At 38.3% G+C, this 27,589-nt stretch overlaps 1 long non-coding RNA gene across 1 annotated transcript in view; it reads right to left on the bottom strand.

Moving 5' to 3' along the window:
* The window catches only part of LOC140843264 (uncharacterized), a 46,604-nt gene extending 26,936 nt beyond the window's left edge, over nt 1–19,668 (bottom strand). The window contains exons 1-2 of the long non-coding RNA XR_012120876.1: nt 19,575–19,668; nt 19,276–19,430 (exon numbers count right to left, since the gene is read on the bottom strand). This is a non-coding gene — a long non-coding RNA (uncharacterized lncRNA). The remainder of the gene's footprint in view (nt 1–19,275; nt 19,431–19,574) is intronic.
* Nucleotides 19,669–27,589: the final 7,921 nt, after the last annotated feature.

The following is a 27,589-nucleotide window of genomic DNA, read 5'->3' as shown; positions in this document are numbered from 1 at the left end:
GAATTTCAGAGACTGACCTGCCATCTGGAAATAAAGTTGGGTATAACGTTTTCACCCCAAGAATGTTTTGCTGTCAATTTCTTTGGTCACATTGAATCCATAGCGAACTTGCCCAGAGTCAAACCCATTGGCAAGACATATGGGTAACTGTTGAACCACTGTGTTGTATACTTAAAACCAATATAAGATTGTATGTCTATACTTCAATAAGAAAAAAATAGATTCCAACAGGTAACCAGTTAACTCAGGTAACCAGGATCCTCACCTGACCCTAAACTACTTGATGATATAACTGGCCTATTGCTAGGCTAATGCTTTCACATACATAGGCAATAGCTATTATTGACTGAATCACTATATAAAAAAGCTATGCCCAGTGCTCTGGGTAGAGGCAGAGATGAAGATGGATTATGCACCTGCAGACAACTGGACAGAGACGTGATTCTAGTACTCGACCTACCGCCATGAGAATAAATTGGGTATAAGCCCTTTTACCCCAAGAAAGTTCCATTGTCATTTCTCAGTCTCACTGAATCCATAGCAAATTTACCCAGGGCTGAAAACCTCAGGCAAAACAATTGGCATAGTCAGCAGGATTTTCTCTAGACCGAAGAACAGAACAGGCTGCCCTCATGGGAGGGGTGCTTCAGCGGGCTTCTCCTATGGATGTGAAGATATTTGAGTGCCCCCAGTGGCTATGTAGTCTGAGGTGGCTTGCACCCTAGAGGACTGGGTCACACCCAAGGACTGGAGGTAGGTGGAGGTGATGCCTGAGACAGTAGAGTTGGCTCTCAGCATAATAAGGAGGTCCTCTGAGAAACAGTGCCCCCAAGGTGGTGGGAACCATGGGATGGCTGTTTCTCACAGCATTAAAAAAACTACAGGGTGGGGGCGGAGCCAGGATGGCAGCGTGAGTAGAGCAGTGGAAATCTCCTCCCAAAAACACATAGAGCTATGAAAATATAACAAAGAAAAATCTTCCTAAAATAGAGACCACAGGACACAGGACAACATCCAGACCACATCCACACCTGCAAGAACCCAGCGCCTTGCGAAGGGGGTAAGATACAAGCCCTGGCCTGGTGGGACCCGAGCGCCCCTCCCCCCAGCTCCCTGCGGGTGGAAAGAAACCGGAGCGGTTTTTTTTTTTGGAGAGTGCTTTTTGGAAGCATTAAAGGGACAGGGACCCCGTTGCTAGGGAGGCAGGGTGGCGGGACCGGTGAGTGGGTGCCTGGGACTGGCGCCTGAGGACAAAGAATATCCTGCATTTTTCCCTGTGGGACTGGTGGGCGGGTGCCTGAGACCGGCACTTGAGGACGGAGGAAATTGCGTGTTTTTCCCTTTTTTTTCTCTTTTTGGCGAGTGCTTTTTGGAAGCCTTAAAGGGACAGGGACCCTGGTGCTAGGGAGGCAGAGCAGCAGGACCGGTGAGCGGGTGCCTGGGACCGGCGCCTGAGGACAAAGAATATCGCGCGTTTTTCCCTGCAGGACCAGTGGGCGGGTGCTTTTTGGAAGCCTTGAAGGGACAGGGACCCTGGTGCTAGGGAGACAGGGCAGCAGGACCAGTGAGTGGGTGCCTGGGACCGGCGCCTGCGGACAAAAAAAAATCGCGTGTTTTTTCCATTTTTTTTTTTTTCTGTTCCCTCTCTCATTCTTGCTGTTGTTGTTTTGGTTTGGAGAGTACTTTTTGGAAGTCTTAAAGGGGCAGGACAGGTCACTTAGACCAGAGGCAGGGAATCTGGGGATCTCTGGGTACTCTAACTCCCTGGGCAGCAGGGAGCACAGAGGCCCCTTACAGAGATAAATAGCCTCCTGGCCACTCCCCCTCCAATGGAGTTCCACCATTTTGGAGGAGCATCCCCAGCCAGGCCAAGCCCACAGCAACAGCGGAGATAAACCCCATAGCAACTGGGCAGGAAGCAGAAGCCCTGTCTGCACACAGCTGCCCAGCACAAGCCACTAGAGGTCACTATTCTCCCAGGAGAGGAAGGCCACAAACCAACAAGAAGGGAAGCTCTTCCAGTGGTCACTTGAACCAGCTCTGCAAACTATCTCTATCACCATGAAAAGGCAAAACTACAGGCAGACAAAGATCACAGAGACAACACCTGAGAAGGAAACAGACCTAACCAGTCCCCCTGAAAAAGAATTCAAAATAAAAATCATGAACATGCTGACAGAGATGCAGAGAAAAATGCAAGAGCAATGGAATGAGATGTAGAGAAAAATGCAAGAGCAGTGGGATGAAGTCCGGAGGGAGATCACAGATGTCAGGAAGTAGATCACAGAAGTGAAACAATTCCTGGAAGGATTTAAAAGCAGAATGGATAGGATGCAAGAGGCCATTGAAGGAATAGAAGCCAGAGAACAGGAATGTATGGAAGCTGACATAGAGAGAGATAAAAGGATCTCCAGGAATGAAACAACACTAAGAGAACTATGTGACCAAGCCAAAAGGAATAATATTCGTATTATAGGGATACCAGAAGAAGAAGAAAGAGGAAAAGGGATAGAAAGTCTCTTTGAAGAAATAATTGCTGAAAACTTCCCCAACATGGGGGAGGAAATAATCGAACAGACCATGGAATTACACAGAACCCCCAACAGAAAGGATCCAAGGAGGACAACACCAAGACACATAGTAATTAAAATGGCAAGGATCAAGGACAAGGAAAGAGTTTTAAAGGCAGCTAGAGAGAAAAAAGGTCACCTATAAAGGAAAACCCATCAGGCTAACATCAGACTTCTCGACAGAAACCCTACAGGCCAGAAGAGAATGGCATGATATACTTAATGCAATGAAACAGAAGGGCCTTGAACCAAGGATACTGTATCCAGCATGACTATCATTTAAATATGATGGCGGGATTAAACAATTCCCAGACAAGCAAAAGCTGAGGGAATTTGCTTCCCACAAGCCACCTCTACAGGGCATCCTACAGGGACTGCTCTAGATGGGAGCACCCCTAAAAAGACTACAGAACAAAACACACAACATATGAAGAATGGAGGAGGAGGAATAAGAAGGGAGAGAAGAAAAGAATCTCCAGACAGTGTATATAACAGCTCAATAAACTATATGCTGCTTACAAGAAACTCACCTTAAAACCAAAGATAAGCATAGACTAAAAGTCAAGGGATGGAAAAACATATTTCAGGCAAACAACAGTGAGAAGGAAGCAGGGGTTGCAGTACTAATATCAGACAAAATAGACTTCAAAACAAAGAAAGTAACAAGAGATAAAGAAGGATACTACATAATGATAAAGGGCTCAGTCCAACAAGAGGATATAACCATTCTAAATATATATGCACCCAATACAGGAGCACCAGCATATGTGAAGCAAATACTAACAGAACTAAAGAGGGAAATAGACTGCAATGCATTCATTTTAGGAGACTTCAACACACCACTCACCCCAAAGGATAGATCCACTGGGCAGAAAATAAGTAAGGATACACAGGCACTGAACAACACACTAGAACAGATGGACCTAATAGACATCTATAGAACTCTACATCCAAAAGCAACAGGATATACATTCTTCTCAAGTGCACATGGAACATTCTCCAGAATAGACCACATACTAGCTCACAAAAAGAGCCTCAGTAAATACCAAAATATTGAAATTCTACCAAACAATTTTTCAGACCACAAAGGTATAAAAGTAGAAATAAATTCTACAAAGAAAACAAAAAGGCTCACAAACACATGGAGGCTTAACAACATGCTACTAAATAATCAATGGATCAATGAACAAATCAAAATAGAGATCAAGAAACAAATGACAACAACAACACTAAGCCCCAACTTCTGTGGGATGCAGCGAAAGCAGTCTTAAGGGGAAAGTATATAGCAATCCAGGCATACTTGAAGAAGGAAGAACAAACCCAAATGAATAGTCTAACATCACAATTATCAAAACTGGAAAAAGAAGAACAAATGAGGCCTAAAGTCAGCAGAAGGAGGGACATAACAAAGATCAGAGAAGAAATAAACAAAACTGAGAAGAATAAAACAATAGCAAAAATCAACGAAACCAAGAGCTGGTTCTACGAGAAAATAAACAAAATAGATAAGCCTCTAGCCCAACTTATTAAGAGAAAAAGAGAATCAACACAAATCAACATAATCAGAAATAAGAATGGAAAAATCACGACAGACTCCACAGAAATACAAAGAATTATTAAAGACTACTATGAAAACCTACATGCCAACAAGCTGGAAAACCTAGAAGAAATGGACAACTTCCTCGAAAAATACAACCTCCCAAGACTGACCAAGGAAGAAACACAAAAGTTAAACAAACCAATTACGAGCAAAGAAATTGAAACGGTAATCAAAAAACTACCCAAGAACAAAACCCCGGGGCCGGACGGATTTACCTCAGAATTTTATCAGACACACAGAGAAGACATAATACCCATTCTCCTTAAAGTGTTCCACAAAATAGAAGAAGAGGGAATACTCCCAAACTCATTCTATGAAGCCAACATCACCCTAATACCAAAAGCAGGCAAAGACCCTACCAAAAAAAAAATTACAGACCAATATCCCTGATGAATGTAGATGCAAAAATACTCAATAAAATATTAGCAAACAGAATTCAACAGTATATCAAAAGGATCATACACCATGACCAAGTGGGGTTCATCCCAGGGATGCAAGGATGGTACAACACTCGAAAATCCATCAACATCATCCACCACATCAACAAAAAGAAAGACAAAAACCACATGATCATCTCCATAGATGCTGAAAAAGCATTTGACTAAATTCAACATCCATTCATGATAAAAACTCTCAGCAAAATGGGAATAGAGGGCAAGTACCTCAACATAATAAAGGCCATATATGATAAACCCACAGCCAACATTATACTGAACAGCGAGAAGCTGAAAGCATTTCCTCTGAGATCGGGAACCAGACAGGGATGCCCACTCTCCCCACTGTTATTTAACATAGTACTGGAGGTCCTAGCCACGGCAATCAGACAAAACAAAGAAATACAAGGAATCCAGATGGTAAAGAAGAAGTTAAAGTGTCACTATTTGCAGATGACATGATACTGTACATAAAAAACCCTAATGACTCCACTCCAAAACTACTAGAACTCATACTGGAATACAGCAAAGTTGCAGGATACAAAATTAACACACAGAAATCTGTAGCTTTCCTATACACTAACAATGAATCAATAGAAAGAGAAATCAGGATAACAATTCCATTCACCATTGCATCAAAAAGAATAAAATACCTAGGAATAAACCTAACCAAAGAAGTGAAAGACTTATACTCTGAAAACTACAAGTCACTCTTAAGAGAAATTAAAGGGGACACTAATAAATGGAAACTCATCTCATGCTCATGGCTAGGAAGAATTAATATCGTCAAAATGGACATCTTGCCCAAAGCAATATACAGATTTGATGCAGTCTCTCTCAAATTACCAGCAACATTCTTCAATGAATTGGAACAAATAATTCAAAAATTCATATGGAAACACCAAAGACCCCGAATAGCCAAAGCAATCCTGAAAAAGAAGAATAAAGTAGGGGGGATCTCACTCCCCAACTTCAAGCTCTACTACAAAGCCATAGTAATCAAGACAATTTGGTACTGGCACAAGAACAGAGCCACAGACCAGTGGAACAGATTAGAGACTCCAGAAATTAACCCAAACATATATGGTCAATTAATATTTGATAAAGGAGCCATGGACATACAATGGCAAAATGACAGTCTCTTCAACAGACTGGCAAAACTGGACAGCTACATGTAGGAGAATGAAACATAGACCATTGTCTAACCCCATATACAAAGGTAAACTCAAAATGGATGAAAGACCTGAATGTAAGTCATGAAACCATTAAACTCTTGGAAAAAAACATAGTCAAAAACCTCTTAGACATAAACATGAGTGACCTCTTCTTGAACATATCTCCCTGGGCAAGGAAAACAACAGCAAAAATGAGAAAGTGGGACTACATTAAGCTGAAAAGCTTCTGTACAGCGAAAGACACCATCAATAGAACAAAAAGGAACCCTACAGTATGGGAGAATATATTTGAAAATGACAGATCTGATAAAGGCTTGACGTCCAGAATATATGAAGAGCTCACACACCTCAACAAACAAAAAACAAATAACCCAATTAAAAAATGGGCAGAGGAACTGAACAGACCGTTCTCTAAAAAAGAAATACAAATATACAGATGGCCAACAGACACATGAAAAGATGCTCCACATCGCTAATTATCAGAGAAATACAAATTAAAACTACAATGAGGTGTCACCTCACACCAGTAAGGATAGCTGCCATCCAAAAGACAAACAACAACAAATGTTGGTGAGGCTGTGGAGAAAGGGGAACCCTCCTACATTGCTGGTGGGAATGTAAATTAGTTCAACCATTGTGGAAAGCAGTATGGAGGTTCGTCAAAATGCTCAGAACAGACCTACCATTTGACCCAGGAATTCCACTCCTAGGAATTTACCCTAAGAACGCAGCAATCAAGTTTGAGAAAGACAGATGCACCCCTATGTTTATCGCAGCACTATTTACAATAGTCAAGAATTGGAAGCAACCTAAATGTCCATCGGTAGATGAATGGATAAAGAAGATGTGGTACATATACACAATGGAATACTACTCAACCATAAGAAGTGGAAAAATCCAACCATTTGCAGCAACATGGATGGAGCTGGAGAGTATTATGCTCAGTGAAATAAGCCAAGCGGAGAAAGAGAAATACCAAATGATTTCACTCATCTGAGGAGTATAGGAACAAAGGAAAAACTGAAGGAACAAAACAGCAGCGGAATTACAGAACCCAAAAATGGACTAACAGGTACCAAAGGGAAAGGAACTGGGGAGGATGGGTGGGCAGGGAGGGATAAGGGGGGGAGAAGAAGGGTGGTATTAAGATTAGCATGCATGGGGGGGAGGGAGAAAGGGGAGGGTGGGCTGCACAACACAGAGAGGACAAGTAGTGACTCTACAACATTTTGCTAAGCTGACGGACAGTAACTGTAATGTGGTTGTTAGGGGGGTCCTGATATAGGGGAGAGCATAGTAAACATAGTATTCTTCATGTAAGTGTAGATTAAAAATTAAAAAAAAAAAAAAGGAAGAAAGAAAGAAAGAAAGAAAAGGGGGATTACTCCTTGATAGGATAAAACTGTTGGTAAATCAAAGATCAACGCATGCTTTAAATATCCTTAATGTTGATCACTTAAAGGGTGTCAGATGATCAGCTATGGAGGTACTCTTTTCTGATAATATTCCTTTCTGTTAATAAAAAAAAAAAAAAAAGCAGTCACTGTGTGCTGACCTCCAATGAGTTCTGCACAGTGGTATAGAGGGCATGTCAAAGTGTGGGCAAAGGGTCTGTTTGTTTCTATGCAGAAGATCAAGGCCTAGCTTGGATACCCAGAAAATGAACTAAGACACGATATGAGGAGGAGCTTCCGGCATCAGCACTCTGTGGAGGACTTGTGTCGGGGGATGATCATCAAAAAGCCTCCACAGGGATCCAGACGATGCTGCGGTTCTGGCTGCATCCAGCCCACTGTTTCCTGGACTTGCCATTGAAATGAGGAGGGAGATGTCTAGGCTGGCATGTGCATACAGTGAGACAACGAATTTGACCGGATCTGTACTGTTGGAACTCAACCAGAAGTTGGGAGGGGTGCAAGGTGTAGCACTCCAAAATCTTATGACTATAGACTATCTACGGTTAAAAGAACATATGGGATGTGAACAGATCCCAGAAATGGGCTGCTTTAATTTGTCTGATTTCTCTCAGACTGTTCAAGTACAGTTGGACAATATCCATCATATCATAGACAAATTTTCACAAATGCCTAGGGTTCCTAAATGGTTTTCTTGGCTTCACTGGAGATGGATGGTAATTATAGATTTGCTTTGTTTATGTCACCGTATTCCTATTATGTTAATATGTGTGTGCAAATTAGTTAGCAGTTTAAAACCTATACATACTTAAGGTACTCTACAAGAAGATATGTCAAAGAAATAATCAATCCTTCCATGTTTCCTTCCATATGCTACATCTATAGCTTTTCTTCCTTCCTAATTACAGCCCTTAAATAGAATTCGTGCCTCATATCAAATTTACCGAGTATCATAATTCCTCCAGGTGGTAAAGATACCTCGAGACAAGTGCTGGGCATAGAAGCCACAGGGCATAAATCTGCAAAGAAGTAAAAAGCTAACCTTTTCAAAGAATATGGCTTCTCTCTCACTTACCAACTTCACATTTCCCTGTATGGCTCCGGAAGATGACTGGTTAGCCAGAGACGGGTAAGATTCCTCAAGGGAGGAACAACCTAAGACAGGCACAGTCGCAGGGGGGCCATCAGGTGAGAATTTGGGGATCAACAGAGGCTCACAACCTCACCCCCCCTGCTTTGAGAGAAATCTTCTGCATCCATGGATGTTTTGCTGCCCTTGTCTAGCCTGGATTAATACTTAGTCCATAGGCACACACCTGATCATCTGATCATCTACATTTGCCCTCTTACAGCACTAAACTATGTTTTCTACCTTTATCTTGCATCTACCTACCACTTCAGCATTTTATTAAAAATAAAAATAATAATAATAATAATAAAGGGAGAAATGCGGGATCAACATATAAATCAAGTACAAAAATCAAACGAGTATTCATATTTGACCTGATTGTTTATAGGTCATAATGCGTGATCAAAACCGAAAGTTTCTGTGATGACTGCCCTTGTACTGTTCACCATGTAATAATTTATTCACTATGTAAGAATTCATTCACCATATAAGAACTTGTTCGTTATGCTTCAGAAGATTGGAGACTGACGAAAATTAGGCTTGAGATGGATTAATGATTGTACATTGAGCATTGACCCCCCTATACTGAATTTTATTGTTGTTAACAACCATTTGCTCAATAAATATGAGAGATGCCCTCTCAAAAAAAAAAAAAAAAAACTACAGGGAGAGGAATATGCTCCTGCAAGAGAAACGAGAGATGGCAGCATGAGAATGTGAGCTACAAAATGTTGTGGATTTTTTTGAAGAATGAAATGGCGTTGATACAGGAGGAGGCAGCGTGAGAACATAAGCTGTGTGGTGCTGTAGAGGAAGTGAAACATTTGTTGAAAATGAAATAGTGTCGCTGTGAGGCCCTGTGGAAGCAGCAAAGCCCGTGGAGGAAAAGACGTACCCCTGAGGGGAGCACAGGAAGAGGCAGCATGAGAAAGCCAGCTGCAAGATTTTGAGGTGAAGGTAAGAGAGCTGCTGAATACTGAGCTAGTGTTGCTGTGATACACTGTAGAAAAGGTAAAGCATGTAAGAGGAAGCACTTGGGAGAGTGAAGAGGAAGGCGCCATCAGCTCTGGAAATGGAGGAGCTGGGGAAGGATGAAGAGGTGGTGCTGGAGGCACCTACTCCTCTTTAAAAGCACATCCAGATGTAGTCAAGAAAATAAAGACACAGCAAAACTGAGGGTTCCTCTGGGAGATGTGCAGCCCCCTCCCTAAGTCATGGAGCATTCTATGCTCCACCCCTATACTCAGGCTGAGCTGGTGGATTTGGGCTCCCCATTTTGGCAGACTCTTGGAGTTGATACCAGCTTGGCTTCTGCATCTTTGGGACATAGGGGGGGATGGAATTGTTCTGTCTGGGTCAGAGATGGGGAAGCTGGATTCCCTGAAAGCTCATCCTGCCTTGAGATAGCAATTACAAAATGTACATCAGACCCCAGAAAATCACTCCCTCCTCAATTGGCTTATGGTCCAACTTCATGCTGTATAGCTCACTGATGGTGATCTGCCATTTTCCCTTGGTAGATGGCAGACATATGCTGAGCTCCAACAGGTGTTATTGGAGTAAGGCATGAAAAATGCTATTTTTAGTCCAGAGAATTATGGCCCAGATGAGGAGTCTTTTACTGCATGGTTCAGAAATGTGGTGCTTCAAACAGCTCCCCCATCCCTCTTTGGGCCCCTAGTGGCCATTCTTGCCCCTCACTTAGGGCAGTCCATAAGGCAGGTTACCTTATGGTAGAACACTTGGGAGAGGCTGAAGCAATGAGAGCATGGAAGGAAATATGGTCTGCTACTCAGAGGAAGAATTTAAAGGGCTCTGTGAAGGTCAGGAGGACCCAGATATGGGTTGATTTAACAGATGCAGGAGCAGACAGAGAGAAATTAGATGGGAAGTAAATAGAATCTCACTGGAGCTGTGGCAACAATTGAAACTGGAGCAGCATTTCTGGCAGCCGAGGACCAGTAAGCAGAAGCCAGAGACAGAGCCACAAGTCTGGCCTGTGTGTCTGCAAGGCTTCCTGCTGGACAGTGAGCCTACCTCACATGAACCCACATGGGAAGATGATTGGGGGACATGGTTTTACTGAGGGGAGGGTCAAGGTACCCACCCTGATGGCCCGGAAAGAACAGGAACCAGAGGCCACATGTTGAAATATCTATCCATTGGTTCCCAGTGAATGTACAACATGTCCTGGCTCTGGTTGATACAGGAGCTGAATGTTCACTGATTTATGGCAACCCTGAGAAGTTTCCCAGGACCCCTACTATTGTAGATGGATACAGGGGTAATGCTAGCAGAGTGAAAGAAATCCAAATCTCATGGGAATAGGGTGTCTACCCCCAAAGGGGTATACTGTGTGGGATACTCTCCCATCCCCGAATATATTTTGGGGATAGATTTCCTGTAGGGCCTATAGTTGCAGACCACTGCAGGTGAGTTCAGACTGAGAGTATGGGTGGTGAAGGCCGTTCTGAGGAGACACGCTAAGCACCCACCCATAGTTTTGCCTGTGCCTTGGTGGGTGACCAATCCCAAACAAAAGAAACTGCCTGGAGGGCACAAAGAAATTGGATGGACTGGAGGAGGTGGGTATTATTAAGACCATCCATAGTCCTTTCAATTCCCAGGTGTGGTCAGTAAAACAGTCAGACAGTTCCTGGAGTATGACCATGGATTACAGAGAACTGGGTAAAGTCATATTCCCTCTATTGCTGACCTCATGGATACCCGTAGTCATGAACTAAGAATATATCATGTTGTTGTGGATTTTGCTAATACACATTACACATAGACAGAACAGAAAAGTCAGGAACTGTTTGCCGTCACATGGGAAGGATGACAATGGACTTTCATTGTCCTTTCACAGGGCTACCTCCATAGTCCCACCATCTGTTGTGGACTTGTAGCCCAGTGCTTGGGGCAGAGCAGAGGCTGGAGGTGAAGGCATAGCCTGGAGCTGAGTGCAGAGCTTAGAGCAGGGCAGAGCCTGGAGAAGAGCAAGGGAGAGCCAGGAGTAGAGGCAGAGATAAGGCGGATTACAGACCTGCAGACTGCTGGATACAGCTGCGATTCTAGTGCTCAATACACCACTGTGAGAATAAAGCTGAGTATAAACTCTTACCGTAGAACATTCCATTGTCATTTCTCAGTCTCACCAAATCCATAGTGAACTTGCCTGGGGCTGAAATACTCAGGCAAGAACGTAAGAACTACAGGTCAGTTGAAAAAGATGCCAATTAGATTACCAAGAGTTCAAGGAAAGATACACAATGCAATTATGACAGGAGATAAATGCACAATAAATTGTGGCATCTAGGGAAGACCTTATTTCTCAGTCAGAGCAGCCAATCTAAAGAGAGGTGAGAACCTTTCCACCTATGCTTCCCCAAGGAAAAGGATTGAGAATGAAAAGAGCACTGGTTTAAGGTTAAGGTTTTTGATATTTAGAGAGGCATGCTTCAGGTTTTCTTCAGATATTACAAGAAGCAGAGACAAGAGAGTCCAAGGGCGACCCTAGAAAATACCTTTTAAAGCGTTGATTTCTCCAACAATAAATGTTTTCCAGGTGATTACCTTCAGGAGGCCATTTTTGTAGACCCAACAAAGGTAAACAAATCATTTTGGAGTGATGCTTTAAATTGTGTATTGGCAAAAATCTGCTTTTCAAGTGTACTAAGTTTAATTGATTCTAGAAGAATGTTTGCTTCAGGATAATGCAATAAATGTCACTGTTAGGTTTTCTACTTCAAATGAAAACCTCAGAAAAGTGTGTAAGTGTCTAAATTGTTTGAATTGACTGTTAGAAAGTACATTTAATATATACAAAATTGAGCAGCTTCCTTTGTAGCCTGTAATATGACATAGCCTCTAGCACTATGTGAAAAGGCATCAGTTTCTACAATAAAAGCTCTGGTGGAAACAGGCTTGCTCTTTCAGTCATGGAAGTCCCTCACTGAACAGCTACAGTCCACGAGTTCACAACTACTCAAGAAGAAAGCAAATAAGCAGCACCAAGCCTCATGCCCCTAGGCTCTCTTCCTACCTGCTGCACAGATACCAATCATGTGATGGAATTTTCTTTTTTCATGAAGATTGACAAAAGCATTTGAAAAAAATCAGTCTAGGAATGAAAAACTACACTTACAAAAATGCAACAGTATGTTTCACCTATAACAACAGCAAAGATTCAAAAGTATGAAAAAAACCAATGTTGGTGTGCAGCAAAATGAAGTCTCTTTCAAAGTTGGCAAGTATGTAAATTAATACTGACATTTAAAAAATGGACACATATATTAAGAGCCTAAAATGACTGCACATAATAACTCATGAATTTCACAATTAGGAATTTACACTAAGGGAAAAATAATACATGTACACAAGAAAGTGTTGACAGTTTATCATAGAGATATTTTAATAGAAAAATATATAAACATCCTGAATATTCAACCACACTGGTAGTATTCTACAATAATAAAAAGATATTTGGGTATGTCTGTGTAATTGGTATATTGTACAGCTATGTATTATTTTGTTTTTTATAAAAATATAAAATAGTCTAAAAATTTCCAGGTTAGAAATTTCCTACAACTAGGCAGAAAATCCTACAAAATGTTTTCATTAAGGGTTTTTTTCTTAGGTGGGGGTTGAGGGGGGAGGGAGTAGGGGGAGAGCAGTGCATGTAAAAATTTAGAACTAAGCAAAAAGAAACATTTGCTTGTGGTAAGCCACATCGGATATGAAGTATTTGTTGTCTAACCAGAAAAGGCAAATCTGGTTAACTTTTAAAAGACCTCACAGGACTTTTTTTCTTACTTCGGTGAATTTGTTTTGGCTCCTTTTCTTGGAGGATTAGAAATCAGATTGTGCTGGCACATTGTAAACAGAGGTATCCTATACAAGCAGAAATTCACATGAACTAAATTTGAAAGACTATGATACAAATCTGAGTTCAAATTTATAAATTCACAATACGATATATATGTCACAGAAACCAGAATACTTGTAAGTCCATGAGCCAAAGCATACCTACATGAGAAGCTAGAGGATAAGCAGAAGGTTATTGGATGAGCCTGGAATGTGAAGGGGGAATTCAATGAATAAAATGTTTAATGGTATTAGAGGAAAACTGCCTGATGCAAGACTCTCACTACAGGGATGATCTTTCCAATATGACCAGAAGACTCAGCTATAGCTCCTTTCCTTTATCTCCAAGCCAGAAATGTCCATGCTGTGTCACAGTGTGACTGAGAGGGGAAACTGGAAGGGTTTCTGTCCCCTAGATGAGGGGGCCTGGAGACAAGGCACAGACTTATGGAATGTGGATACAGCAAAGAGGCTTTCATGCAGCCTCCCAAGACACAATAGGAAAGACAAAGATGCCTTGCTGGAGAGGAGAGATAAGGGTTATAGCATGTCGTCACTACTGAAAGGGTCTGGTACGCAGATGGCTGAGTCTGGACAATGGATTTATCCCTGTGGCCCACCAGTCCTTGAGGAAGCTGAGTCCTTTTGTGTCTGGCAAGAGCGGTAGCAGCACTTGCATGAACCACTCTCAGCCTGCTGTCAGGAGACCACCAAGGCAGAATATGTCCTATTCCTTGCCTTCAGTTGCCTTGAATAGACATAGCCTTTGCACTTGGCTGGCTGACTGAGTTCTCTCGCTGACTGATGAGGCCAGTCAAGCTGAGGCAGGCAGCTGAAACATATTGAGCACAACAAGGCACTTAAATTTGCCTGCCCTGATTTTTCATATGATATGGCCAATATTGGACCATTTGACCTACAAAAATGGCAAGTTCACATGATTGAACCTACAATCCAAGCTGGTCATAAAATCAAATACTCTGTCCTCTCCCACCAAAAATAAACAGCAATCCCTTTAAAGGAAGTTAAACCACCAAGCTCCCGATATAATCTTGGCCTACTTAGAGGACTATCTTAATCCAACAATAAAAAATTTTGTTAAAGGATTTTTCTCTTCAGGCATAAAACTCTATGGGACCTTTACTGGGGATCCTTACCAAAACAGAGGGGAACACTGGGCAAAATTAACAGACTAAACTTCTGTTTTGCCAATGGGTTTCAGCCCAGGGCAAGTTCACTATGGATTCAATGAGACCAAAAAATGACAGTGGAATGTTCTTGGGGTGAAAGAGTTTATACCCAACTTTATTCCCATGGTAGCAGGTCAACCACTAGAATCCCATCCACTCAGAGCAAGTCTGCATGCAGCAAGCTGGGCTCTGCCGCTGGGCCTCTCTACCCCTGCAGCCATCTCAGTCTCTGTCCTCAGTGCTGCCACCACTCCACTCTTGTCTCTGCTCTCCTGCAGACTTGCAGCCATGCCACGGTGTCACCCAGTGGTAGAGGACAGTGAGCCCTTTATATACAGTCACTAACAATGTATTGCCCACACATGTGTACTGAGCTAGCCAATGAGGACCAGGTGAGAATCCTGGCCACAGGAACCTTCACTTTATCCAAAACTTCCTCACTCCTGGGAGTGTTTGGATAGGTAATATCAACATTTACCTAGTAGCTCTCTTTCTGTGCCTCCATAGTTAACAAAACCTACATCTGTCTGACAGTAACTTTTTAGCTATATTAAGCCATGCAAAAAGTTATAGCCTTTGCCCTGGAAAACTATGCTTTGTTTTTGAGACAATTTGTATATCTCTACTCTGAGGTAATAATTTTGCAGTTGAACAGTGAAAACAAACTTATTTCCATGATCATCAATATTGTACCCTTGTCAAATAATAATACAAGTAACATATTACTTACTAAGCTTTTACTAGGTGCTGAGCACTGTTGTCCTTTCCATGCATTAACTCATTTAATCTCATTATTATTCCAACTGGGAAAGGCAGGACTCAGACCTAGGAAGTCTGGTTTTAGACTTCCTTCACCACCAGGAGTTAACTTTTCTTAACCACCATTATATTAATATATAAAAGAAGAACACAACAAAGAAAGTCTACGAATTTAGTTTTTTTTATAATAAATACATTTAATTGATATAAGCAGGAAAATTTGTTTTTAAAGGTTAACTTTGATATTGCTTATTTATTGTCTGTATCTCTTTGCTACAAATGAAAATTTCTCCAGGGCAGGGACTTTGGCTGTTTTGGTCACTGCTGTATCTGTGGTGTCTAGAAAAGACACGTGAAGCACTCATTAAATATAATGACCACCTTTTTGTCTCTTCCCATTTTCCATTTTATCTATTTTCAGAAAAAAGGACGGGGGTAGGGTCATGATTTTCACAATAAATTACATGGCCAACTGTCATAACTATTTGCTGAATGAATAAATTATCTGACAAACCTCTGACATTTTTATTTTTCATATGCTTACATGGTCCATACTGTCTCCCCAAATATCACCAATTTCAGGGGTGTTATATAAATAGAAATTGGTGTCTACAAAAAATGACAAAAAGCAGTTGAAAAGCAAGACCCCATGATTGAACTCCGACTCAGTGAGACAGTTCACAGAGAGCAAGCCAACAAACTCTGTCCTCTTCCCATGTTTTATATTGATGGAGTCCTTTTATAGTGCTGAAAAATATATATTTGCTGGTAGTAAGCATCTTATCAGACCTCAGAGGTAGAGAAATGTGGCTGCCAGCAACTACAAGATCACCTTTGGTTGGTAAGGTCTCACAAACTGAGGAAATAAATTCATTAAATAAAAAAAATAGACGACATAAATATGTTACTCATATGGGATTACAGAAAAAGAGGAGAGAGTATTTAAAACACATTGGTCAGTAAAATAAGAAAAGCTTAAATGGCTAAGAAGATAACTGAGATGGGGAAGAAGACCCAGCCACACTCATGTGCAGATAAGGTGATAGTGGAATTCAGTGGGGTGAAGTTCTCCACAAAGATTTGAATGGACAAGGACTGTTAAGTTACAAGTCAGGAAACAGAGCCCCCTCACCCATGTTATTATAATTAGAAAATATCCATGCAAATGAAAGAAACAGTAATCAGAGATACAACTGCATGAGTTTTAGCCAGCTCAACCTGCAGAAAATATCTGGAAAGAAATTTGGAAATATTTAAGAAACAGTATGATATCAGAGGGGTTGGTTTTAGAGGATTGTGTAAAATTTAATGAGCCATCATGCTGGGGATTCTTAAATGATGCAGATTCAAACCTGTTATTTCTTTTACTGACTTCACCAGTTAGAGTAAATGTTTCATATTGCTAATACCACATAGTTGGAAATCCTGCGACTGACTGATTAATTTCATTCTCCTCTTCTGACGGCTTTGGGTATTGGCTAAAAAAAAAATAATGAAGAAAATTGGAACACCCTGATGGCTTGATGCTTTCCCTTACTGCTGTCATCAAGAAAAGTCCAGCTAACCAAAAACATTTAGAATAAGGGGTTGGATAGGCAAGCTACAACCTGCTGGCCAAATCAACACTGCCACTTGTTTTTGTAAATAAAGTTTATTGACCCACAATCATACCCATTTATTTACATATTTTCTATGCTGCTTCCATAGTACAAGAGCAGAATTAAGTAGTTAAGGCAGACAAAGAATATAGTATGGCCCACTAAAAATATTTTTTATTTTGTGGGCCATACTGTACTTGGACCTTTATAGAAAAAGTTTGCTGACCTCCTAGAAATTAAGAGGACAGGAGATTTATTATTAGGTTCTTATAAAATCCAGTCATCATATACTTTGGACATTCTCTTTCTAATGTTTGAATCTTGGTGATATGATAAATATTTTGAGAGGTATTTTTAATTTTCCAGTACTCAAGACCTAGAAGCCAGTCTTGCTCATGTATAGTAAATGGTAAGCTAATGATCTGAAAGGGTCACTCCACCTAATAATCACTGGAGAAAATCCAACTCATCTCAGAATAAAATTCTATAAAATATAGTGATTACTCTCTTTAGTATTCCAACAAACTGTGAATTTTATAGGACTCTCATAAAACTGTTCTTTCAATGCTATAATCAGATGAACAAAGCCATATATTAACACAAAACACTTCTGATTATATGACATATTAAGATTTTAAAAACATATGTGCAATATATAATTTGAAGGCAACAGGATGGTGTGTAGTTGATGGCTGTAGTTAAATCTGTCATAAACTACATTATTCTTTCTAAATCTGAATAAAATTTTACTGACAAAAACAGTTTATCCTCAGCCATTAACTTGAACAGGCAGTGTGAGTCAACTATAATGTATTAAACAAATCACAGCTGTGAACTGTTTATTAAGTAATTTATTTCATACCATGTTTATCTCTGTTACTCATCAAGATATGTTTACTTCATGAACTGGTATTTATTTTCTTTTATTTGATTGAATGAAAGTATAAACTACAGATGTAGTGTCACAATCTTTCATTTCTGCCATGGAAGAAAAAAGACATTTTAATCTTACCAGATTGTTCAATGTAAATAAAGCATTTAGAAATATGAAAAGATTTGTGTTTTATATAATAAGGAAATGTCATTTTCACATAGGTTCCTCAAAGAACAATGAAGAAACAAAGAGATTACTTCCTCTCATTTAAACATTCTATGTATTCAACTAAATGATAAGAATAGAACCTTGTCTTTGGACATCACACAACATATCCAGGCTTTTTATAAAATAGTTATTAGATCAATCTCCTGAGAGGCCTGGGTCTTATACAGCTTCAGTTTTCTTTGGTTCACTAGAGTCAATTTATACAAATGGGAAGAATCTGTTCAATATCTACATTTAACAAAACCTGGAGGGGTTCTTTAGTTGAAAATATGAAAAGAATTAGAAAGGATTCAACAACAATGACTGAACACTCTAGAGTAAAACCTTAAGACATTTTTATGTAACGCTAATAAGTACAAATTCTTAAATATAATACTGTGGGAGGAAGGAAAGATTTAATATAAACTGATGAAAATGCTTAACCCACTGTGACCAAAATAATAGTTTTGACTCTGCTTGGGTCCAGATTCTGTGCCTCTCTCCTCCAACTACACTTCCTCTTCTGATTATCATACACAGATTTTCTACTGCTATATTTTCTATAGAAAGTTTTTGGCCTCATTTCTCCATGACACAGGTTATTCAGGGCTGCAGTTTATCCTCTGCTCTTATGACTGGCTCTTTTGTATTCTGTGGGTATTTTCTGCCTCTATGCAGAAAAATACACCATCCTAATTGGGGTCTTGGCCTTCCTTGATTTCCTTTACTAGAGAGTTATTTTAATATACTGTGCAATTCAATTAAACATTTTTGACGTGCTCAGATCATGGATGGGGAGAGTCTACTGTTTATCCATCTCAGACTCAGGAATGTGAGGCCTTTATCTGTAAATCAACAGTTCACATATGATAGGCTAAAGAATAGAACTAAACTATTTTATTAGAGGTGTTTTTTTTTATTAAGCCCTCTCTAATTTGGGGAAATGGACTTCAAATAAACCAAATACTCTTATTTTTCTAAAATAGAATTTCCAAAGGGAGCTGGAAATATATTGTCTTAAAGGGACTCCAAAGAAAAGTGTTCCTATAAGAGAGTAGAAATATAGTTTTTGCTAATGTTCTTTTTAGACAGTATATTTCTAGTTTGTATTGTTGTGTAAGTCTAGCAAATGCCATTATTTTATTTTGAATATCTGTTTTCATCAATAGCTCATTTTAATCTTTTAATTTTTCCTGCTTTGATATATTAAAACCCATAGTTCTATTAGTCAGGGGTCCAATCAGATTAAGTGAGGAGAGTTTAAGGAAGAGACCAAAGCAGATTGAATAATGGCCCCTAAAATCATTTCTACTTAGAACCTCAGAATGTGACTTTATTTGGAATAAGGGTCTTTGCAAATGAAATTAAGATCATCCTACGTTAGAGTTGGTTCTAAATTCAATTACAGGTGTCCTCTAAGAGATAGAAAAGGAAAAGACACAGAGAAGGCCATATACAAACCAACACAGACACTGGAGTGACGCTGCCACAAGCCAGGGAACACCACGGATTTCTGGCCGCCACCAGGAGCTGAGAGAAAGGCAGGGAATAGATTCTTCCTTGTCTTCTCCAGAAGAAACTTCCTCTGCTGACATCTTCAGCTTTGAACCTCTGGCCTTCAAAAGTATGAGAGAATTTCTGTTGCTTTAAGATACCAAATTCGTGTTAATTTGTTATGGCAGCCCCAGGAAACTAATATAGAGACTATTTACAAGGATTTAGCCAGAGTTAAGAAAAATTATCAAAGCATGGAGAATTACCCCACGTGGTGAAAGAAGGACAGGAGATCACTCCCACTCCCAGAGCTGAAAAGGCAAAGGAAGGAGCAGTCATCATAATCCAGGGAAAAGCTGTAGCTGTAGAAGAGGGCCACCTGGCAGGAGCTGTAGCCTTAAATAGAAGAAAGCTGCCACTGACAATCAGTGACCTAGAAAGGACAGAAAAGGAGAAGAAACCCTACCCGCTCTCTTCTGCCCTTTGATCTCTTGCCAACGGGAGGATACCTCCCATTGGTCAAATCAAGGAACATGAGATGGCAGGGGCACAGAGCAGGGTGGAAAGGAGAAGAGTAGATTGGGAGGAACATACAAAGAATATCGAACACACATAATATGGGCAATATCATAGAATCATCTTTGCCACAAATACTTAGATCCAATATTTATTTCTGAGCATGAGCGAAAATGAAAGATAAAAAGTAATAGCTTTTTGAATTGCCAAATGTCTTAATTTGTGAGAAATAAATTGTTTACATTTCTGTCAAGGCCTATAGACTACTAAAGATTATCTAACCACAAATATAAGAGACTTACGTATGCTATGAATCAAAAGAAGCAGTGTTTCTCCATAAATAACTAAAAATATATTTTTTGCAGATCACTGACTTTGGTTTTTAAATATAAAACTAACATTGCGTGCAAATAATATGAAGAAATTGACCTTTACTTAAGTACTTACTATGTTAAAAGTATTCAGTGTTGCTTAGGAGTTTGTACAGGTATACATTTTCAAGTTATTTTGACATCTTGAACTTTTTAACTATACTGAAAGTCTTATTTACTGACAATTTTATTTAATTTGTGAAAGTGGTGGATGGTTTCTCTTTTACAACCAAACTATGTTAAGAATATTTCTAATTATCAACTTATAACCCACCTATTCAGTTGATATGTTGCTTGTAATCAGTAACGTACCAGAGTGAAGTAATGATATTCCATGGTTAATTAAATCAATTCAAATGTCACTCATTTGTCCTCAAATGTATAGCTTGGATTGTAGTGAAACTTTAAAACATGTATATCAGAATGACATTAATTACTCTACTTGGAAACATCATTTTAGCATTTTTACTTCCATACAGCCAGTGCTTCTACAAAAACCTGAAATGATAACTTGAAAACAATAAAAAGTACAGGCTAGTCAACATGTTATGCCAACTTTGTTCCCACTACTTCCCATTTCTAAGTTTAAAAACTTTCCCAGCAGCTTAGAGAGGTTAGAGAGTCAAACAAATAATGTGAGCTGTGAGTAAGTGGGGAAGAACTACAAAGATATTTTACAGAGATAGCTTCTCAGCTGCAGCTTTCTGATGATGCCGAGCTCAGGTGAAGAAAGATAATATTTTACATAGGGAGCTTTGTCAGCCGCAATCAGAAATTACGGTCCCTAGACCACTATCAAGAAGGAAGAACTGAAGAGAGAAAAAGAATGAAGATCAATGCTTCCAGCAGAGAACACGTTGCAGAGACTGACTTCCTGCCAGACTGGATCTTGAACAGTCTATTACAAAAAGAAAAAAGCTTTCATCAGGCCAGCAAGAAGACAAGGCATGTCAATGAGCACTGTTCTTCTGGCTCATTTATCTTAGCTGAAAGCTGTTTCAAATAGGAAAGGAAAATCTATTTGAAGGCCTTAAAGTGAGAAAACAAATGAACTTAACTTTGGACACAGCAATTAACAGCATATAAAAATTGGGTCTTCCTAAAACTTACTGAGGAATAAATATCCATGAATATATTTCTGGCAGTGACATAGACTGCATTATAATGAAGACAGAGAGGAGAACTAGACTCGTGATCAATGCAGCTTCCGCTGATACCCCTGTAGGGTCTCCAAGCATCAGACTTGTTTCCACTCTTGCTCCATGACCTGTACGATGGTTACAGTGGTAATAACACGCCTCCAGCCAAAAACTATGGTCATAAATAATGATATTCTCAATTACAACTCAGAATAGAAGTTGAGCTACAGGAGCACTATCAATAAGAAAACATTTCATAGTCCACATTTTCTGCTCCTCAGAGGAAAACTAACAATGTACTAGGGGCCTACGAGTCAATACTGTGTGCAATAAGGTAAAATGTAGAGAAAATAGCACCAAGAGAAAGTCAGCCAAGAAAACACACTAAACACAAAGGATTTATGACTCAAGAGGAGCACCTTTAATGGACAGTTGGGAGAACCACTCAACTTTAAATATGCTACATTTCCAAGTTGCATCCTCAGGCACAAAGACAACTACAAGTCAGAAGGCTCAAGAGAGAGCCAAACACTCCTCTGGCCTGCAGGATTAGGAAACAGATGTAAGGAACTATTCCATGTCCACTGGAAATCAGATGCTCATGTTCTATTTTCCCCAATTCTAAGAAGCAATGGAACTCATCTCCAATTTGTCAGATACCAAGTAGTTTTTCTGATTCATTCTATTCTGTTTGTTTTTTAACCATTTTTGTTACAGTATTATTTGAGTCTAAGTTCTCAAAAATTAACTAATCCATAAATCATAAACTTAATTTTATAAGAATATGTAAGACTCAGTTTAAACTTAGACTGATAAGATTTAGAAACCCTCTTATAAAATCAATAAGTGATTATTACACCAAGCCTTAAAACCAAATGAGTGTGAAAATACCAGTTGCTCATTAACTTTTCTAATGGTTCTGTTCAACTTGGTTTTATATAATTCAAAAAGTATATGTATTAGCCAAGGCCATAAAATAAACATGAATTTTGTGAATCATGTAATTATTTCAGTATTAGCTCTATTCCAACTGTATTAGCTTCAAGACAAAGTATATTTCAACAAGTAATTATTTCAGTATTAGCTCTATTCCAACTGTATTAGCTTCAAGACAAAGTATAAGACTATCTTGTTCTTATAACATAGCATTATTTTTCCTTAAATGATGTATTTCTAGAAAATCTGGTTTCATTTGATATTAAGTGTATCTTGTGATATCCTATGTTTCTATTATTTTTCTCACTTCAGGATTTAATTCTGCACTTTTTATATAAGAAAAAGTAGCCTCACCATTCATTTTACAGCATAAAAATTAGCATGAGATTCAAATCTATTGTACAAACTATGGCTAACCATAAACTTTGATTAGGATTACTGCATTGTTCACTACAGCATAAAAAACATCTTATTTTACTTGAATTAGAATTATAGTAGGCATCTCATACTTGCACCTTAGATCTTACAATGACATTGTCTGAAAATAGCATGAAACCAGTAGACTGTGATTAGTTATATATTTATAATACTTAAAGCAAACAGTGAAAGATATATATACAAAGAAATAAACTCAGAAACATTACAGATAAATCAAAATGAAATTCTAAAGAATGTTTAACCCACAGGAAGGCAGAAATAAGATAACAGAGAACCAAAATCAAAGGGAACAAATAGAAAATAAAAATTAAATAGGCAGACTTTAGCCCTAACATATCAATTATTAAATTAGATATAAATTGTCTACATAAATATCAATTAAAAGACAGAAAAAGGCAGAGTGGATTTAAAAAACATGACCCAATGATGTGCTACCAATAAGAAATCCATTTCAAATTTAATGATAAAAGAATGGGGAAAAAACATACCAATCAAAAGAGACAAGAGACATAACGGAAAATTTTTAAATGGGCAATGATAAATGAGGGATCTATACTTGAATGATAAAACTAAAGAAATTCAACGAAATGATTATTTTAAATGTCACATAGTAGTTCATTATGCTGTGAAACAAAGGGCTGAAATTGAGATGGGCACATGGTGGTAAAGGAGGATTCAGGGTGGCAGTTCTATTCCTGTCTTCCATCAAAGTTTTATTTCTTCCCTTAGTTGGTGGATTTATGAGGATGTTCATTTTATAATTGTTTATTTAGCTTGTTCTTTGTTTTATGGGGCTTTCTGTATCTGTGTTTTATTTTAAAATAAAAAAGTTCATTTTTTAAAAAAAGAAATATTGGATAAGGAAAGAAACCTCATATAATCAAAAGAAAATCTGAACAATCAAGTTTCAAAAAGTGTAAGAATCATAGCAAAAGTGGAAGTTACAGTAGGAAAAACTAATAACAGTTCTTTCACCCTGCACCCCACAGTGAATCTGCAGCAACTATTTTCTGTCCTAAGATCTTATGACTCAATATTCAAATTCCTGAGAGAGAGATTCTGATTAGCTTATCTTAGGGGGAATGATCATTGTTTTTCTAGAAAAATGGAGAACACTTTGGCAGTTTTACCAAGATTGCACAAATTGAGGAATGACTGAGTCCCTGAAGTAACCAAGCTGCTCCTACCAGAAAAAGATAAAATAAAAATGAACTCCAAAGAAATATAGAATAAATTGCAGAATTTAAATGTGAGTAAAATATTACCTAATTCTACATACATTTATAATATAGAATTTAAAAATCTGTTGATAGGAAATTTTCTTGTACCACCTTACTACCAAAGACTAATAAAATTTGCAGGAGAAATTTTACATTTATCTTCTAACCTTTTTCATTTTAAACTGTGAAATGGCTAACCCTAGAATCACAAAAGTCTAGGGAAAAAAACAATAGAAAAAAAGCTGCATTTTTCTAGGCATTACTGTACTTGAAGGTTTGCAGGTAGAGGTTGGTTTACATTCTTAACTTTTGTATTCTTAGAAGAGTTTTCTATATGCACACAGGCAAAATCAAACTTTGTCTATCAACCAATTTATTTTTCATTCATGAAATGTTTATGTGCATGGGGGGAAGTTTAATATGTGTCACTTCCATTCTCAGATTCAAAGTCAAAGTGAACACAGGAAAGATGAACAAATGATGCTCCTATCACTGCTTCTAACAGCTATTATTAATCTTCCAAGGAAAAAAGCTAGGCTGAAAATTGTTTCACTATTTTCTCTTATTATAAAACTAATATGTATTTATTATAAAAAATACAATGACACAAAGTTTTAAAAAGAGAAATTAAATTGCCCATCATCTCATTACAATGCAGAGTCTGAAATCTAGCTACAAGTTCACTTTACCACGAGTTTAAGAAAAATTTCCTCAGAAAAGCTTGAGATGCTAGTTCTAGGTTACCTGGAAACAAAATTCTCCTTTTGAGTTTAAAATACCTTAAAGATAAAGCATGAGGGCATATATAATCTCCTCCTGCCAGTAGAATGAAAATATGACTGGGATTTATTTGGAATTTCACTCTATTCTTAATCTTATGGGATGGGAGGCTTGAAGAAAAGAGAAAAATCTCTGAGTACAAAATATTGTTTAAAAAAATAGTACGTTAATGTAATTATCCAATGAACAAAATGCTCAACAAAAAATTTCAACTCTCTGTAGAATAAAATACTAGTTCTAATACTTCTGTAGCAATATGAAACAAAGATGTCTTCCAAACTAAGTAATTAGTATACTTGTTCAACTCTTGTTTATTTTTAAATGGGAAGGGAAATGAAACTGCAGTTCAGGAACTGTAATACAGAAAATGTATTCACTGTAAAACTCACTGGCAAAAAATTATACAAAATTCTCTTTCAAAAATCATTTAGCAAATAAAACTCTTATCTGCTTTCCTCACAAAGGAGACTAAATTTCTGTTCTCTGACCTTTGAAAACAGCTAATTGAATGAGAGATTCATAATGGGATTCTTATGCAGTATGTCTAAATATTTGGCTTCAGATCAAAATGGAACAGTTCTATGGTCTTAGAAACTAAAAAATTAAACTTAAGTTGAAAATAGATGACTTTTGAAAGGTTTTAAAGTTACTTGAGATGCTTAATATTCTATTCTCAAAATAAGTCACTTTTCCAAATTTGAAGAAATTTTAGGATTGTGGCATAGCCTTAAATTCATGCTTTGTGAAGAGAATAAGGGCAGGCTAAGAATCCTTTCCATGGCTAAATCACCTGACATGTCAGGACATCAAAGACTCTATCTAACAACCCTAAGGGAAAAGTGCTTAAGTTGAAAATACAAGGTCTGTCTAATAAACCCAAAAGAAATGGAAGAAGATAAGGCAAGACAATCTGAAAGAAAAAGAGGCTATAACCTGCTATTCACTTACTAGGAACTACTAACTACTTTGCCAGAAAAAAATAAAGAGTCTGGCTCTGAGAAAATATGACCTTATTAGCTTGACTGTATGAAGAGGTAATGAAGTACATAGAAAAATAAAAATGTACTGAAGTTAGTTGGGAATAAAACTTGTTGGCTAATGTTGTGAAGAGTATTGGCATAGCCATAGCACACTGACTAGTCAACAGGCAATAATATAGGCTACAAGACAGCAGGTTACATTTGTGGATGTACTGGCCTTAAAATAATAGCAACTGAAGTATCTGCACATCTCTCAGGTCACGTTTGTATACAAGGAAGAGAAATTTCAAATTAACTCCAAAAATAAACTTGTAAACAGATACAGGTCAATCCTACAAAAATCTGAAGAATCCAGGCATTTGACTGACACAGCTCAGCCTATGGATTGATTTTTTGGGGGCCAGGTATTTGCCCATAGCCCACTCAGCTGTGGCTCACTGTGGTAGGCAGAGTTATATGGTATATATGGAGTACAAAGGCAGGAAGAAAGGGAAGATGAGAGTGGAGGAAGAGTGGATTTATTAGAAGGGGAATGAAAGAGAATACTATGACCAGTTTATCTAGGACATTAAAACCCCTCTGCTTGTTTTACAAAGGTAACCTCATTCAAGTTTTCAATGATTCTGTCCATTAAATGGTCTAATGACTACATTTAAAACTGTAAAGACACTCTTCCCTCAACAAAACAGAATACAGAACAGACTAGAATAAGAAATATCACAGTGAATGGAACATCATAAGGGTTAGCATTGTTTCAGGAAACTTTTGTTTCTGTTTTCCCACATACATACCATACATATGTATGTCCTAAAACATGCTGTAAAATGTACCCTAAACATCAACTTCTGCATTTATTTTCAGCAGTCTTGGTGCACCAACTGCAGGCAGAAAGGACTTCCTGCAACATGGTTACAAAATGTGCTCTCCTTTGTTCCCTGAGCCAGATATTTCATACCTTTAAACTCAGGAGAAACCTGAGTTTGTCCCTTTCATGCTGTGAATTACCTACTGCTCTAAAAATAACCATTCAACTTCATCATCCTTACATTTTCCATACCTTTAAGTGACTCTGTGGTAGTAAATTCCCAGGCACCCAGAATAAACTACAGGCAACATAAAAGATGTTAGCTTCTAATTTTCAGATACAAAGGGATGAAATCCAGTAACAAATCCAGGTATTTCATACTCTTTATGCACCTTATTCCCCAGGACCATTCTCTGTCTTAGTCTCTTCTCATCTAAGGATATGAATTACTCAGCAGCCTAGAGCATACAGAACAACCAACCCTCACTAAGGATAGCACGTAAATGCTGTGGAGAAATAGGATGAGGATTTTGTGCTCTTTCTCTTAAAAAACAGATCTAATGTTTAAGATTCAGTGTTTTAAAAATTCTGAATTTTGCATGATAGTTAAAAAAGAGGAGTTTCTAAAATTAGTATTGGCCAATTCCAGTGCTAAACAGGGTTAGTTAAGAAAAGCATAAGATACAAAATGAAAATGAGTGAACATTTCCCTCAGAAAATCCTAAGCACAAATTTCACCCATGTCTTAGCAAATGGGAACTAAAGGATACTATCTAAAACATCAGTGTTATAGGATATATGTAGTCTATTGCATGCCTCCATTATATAGGATATATAATCAGTAGCACTTAACCATATTATAAAGAAATTCTGTGTACTTAGTAACTCTCATTAGACTATAAGCTCATATTGGACAAGGATACATAACTTATTTAACTTTGTCTAACAGAAAGCCAAACACATAGCAGGTGTTCTGTATTATTCTATATCCTATTTAATATATAGTATACTCACTCTTAGGTAACCTGTATGTTAACTTATTCTTTGAACTAAAGAATTCTTCCATATATCATTATAACATGTCTAGATCAAGTGG

The sequence above is a fragment of the Manis javanica genome, chromosome 8, assembly GCF_040802235.1.
Source record: "Manis javanica isolate MJ-LG chromosome 8, MJ_LKY, whole genome shotgun sequence".
In the NCBI taxonomy this organism is placed as follows: Eukaryota; Metazoa; Chordata; class Mammalia; order Pholidota; family Manidae; genus Manis; species Manis javanica.
Note: the sequence above shows the minus strand (reverse complement) of the source record. Positions and strands in the feature narration are given on the sequence as shown.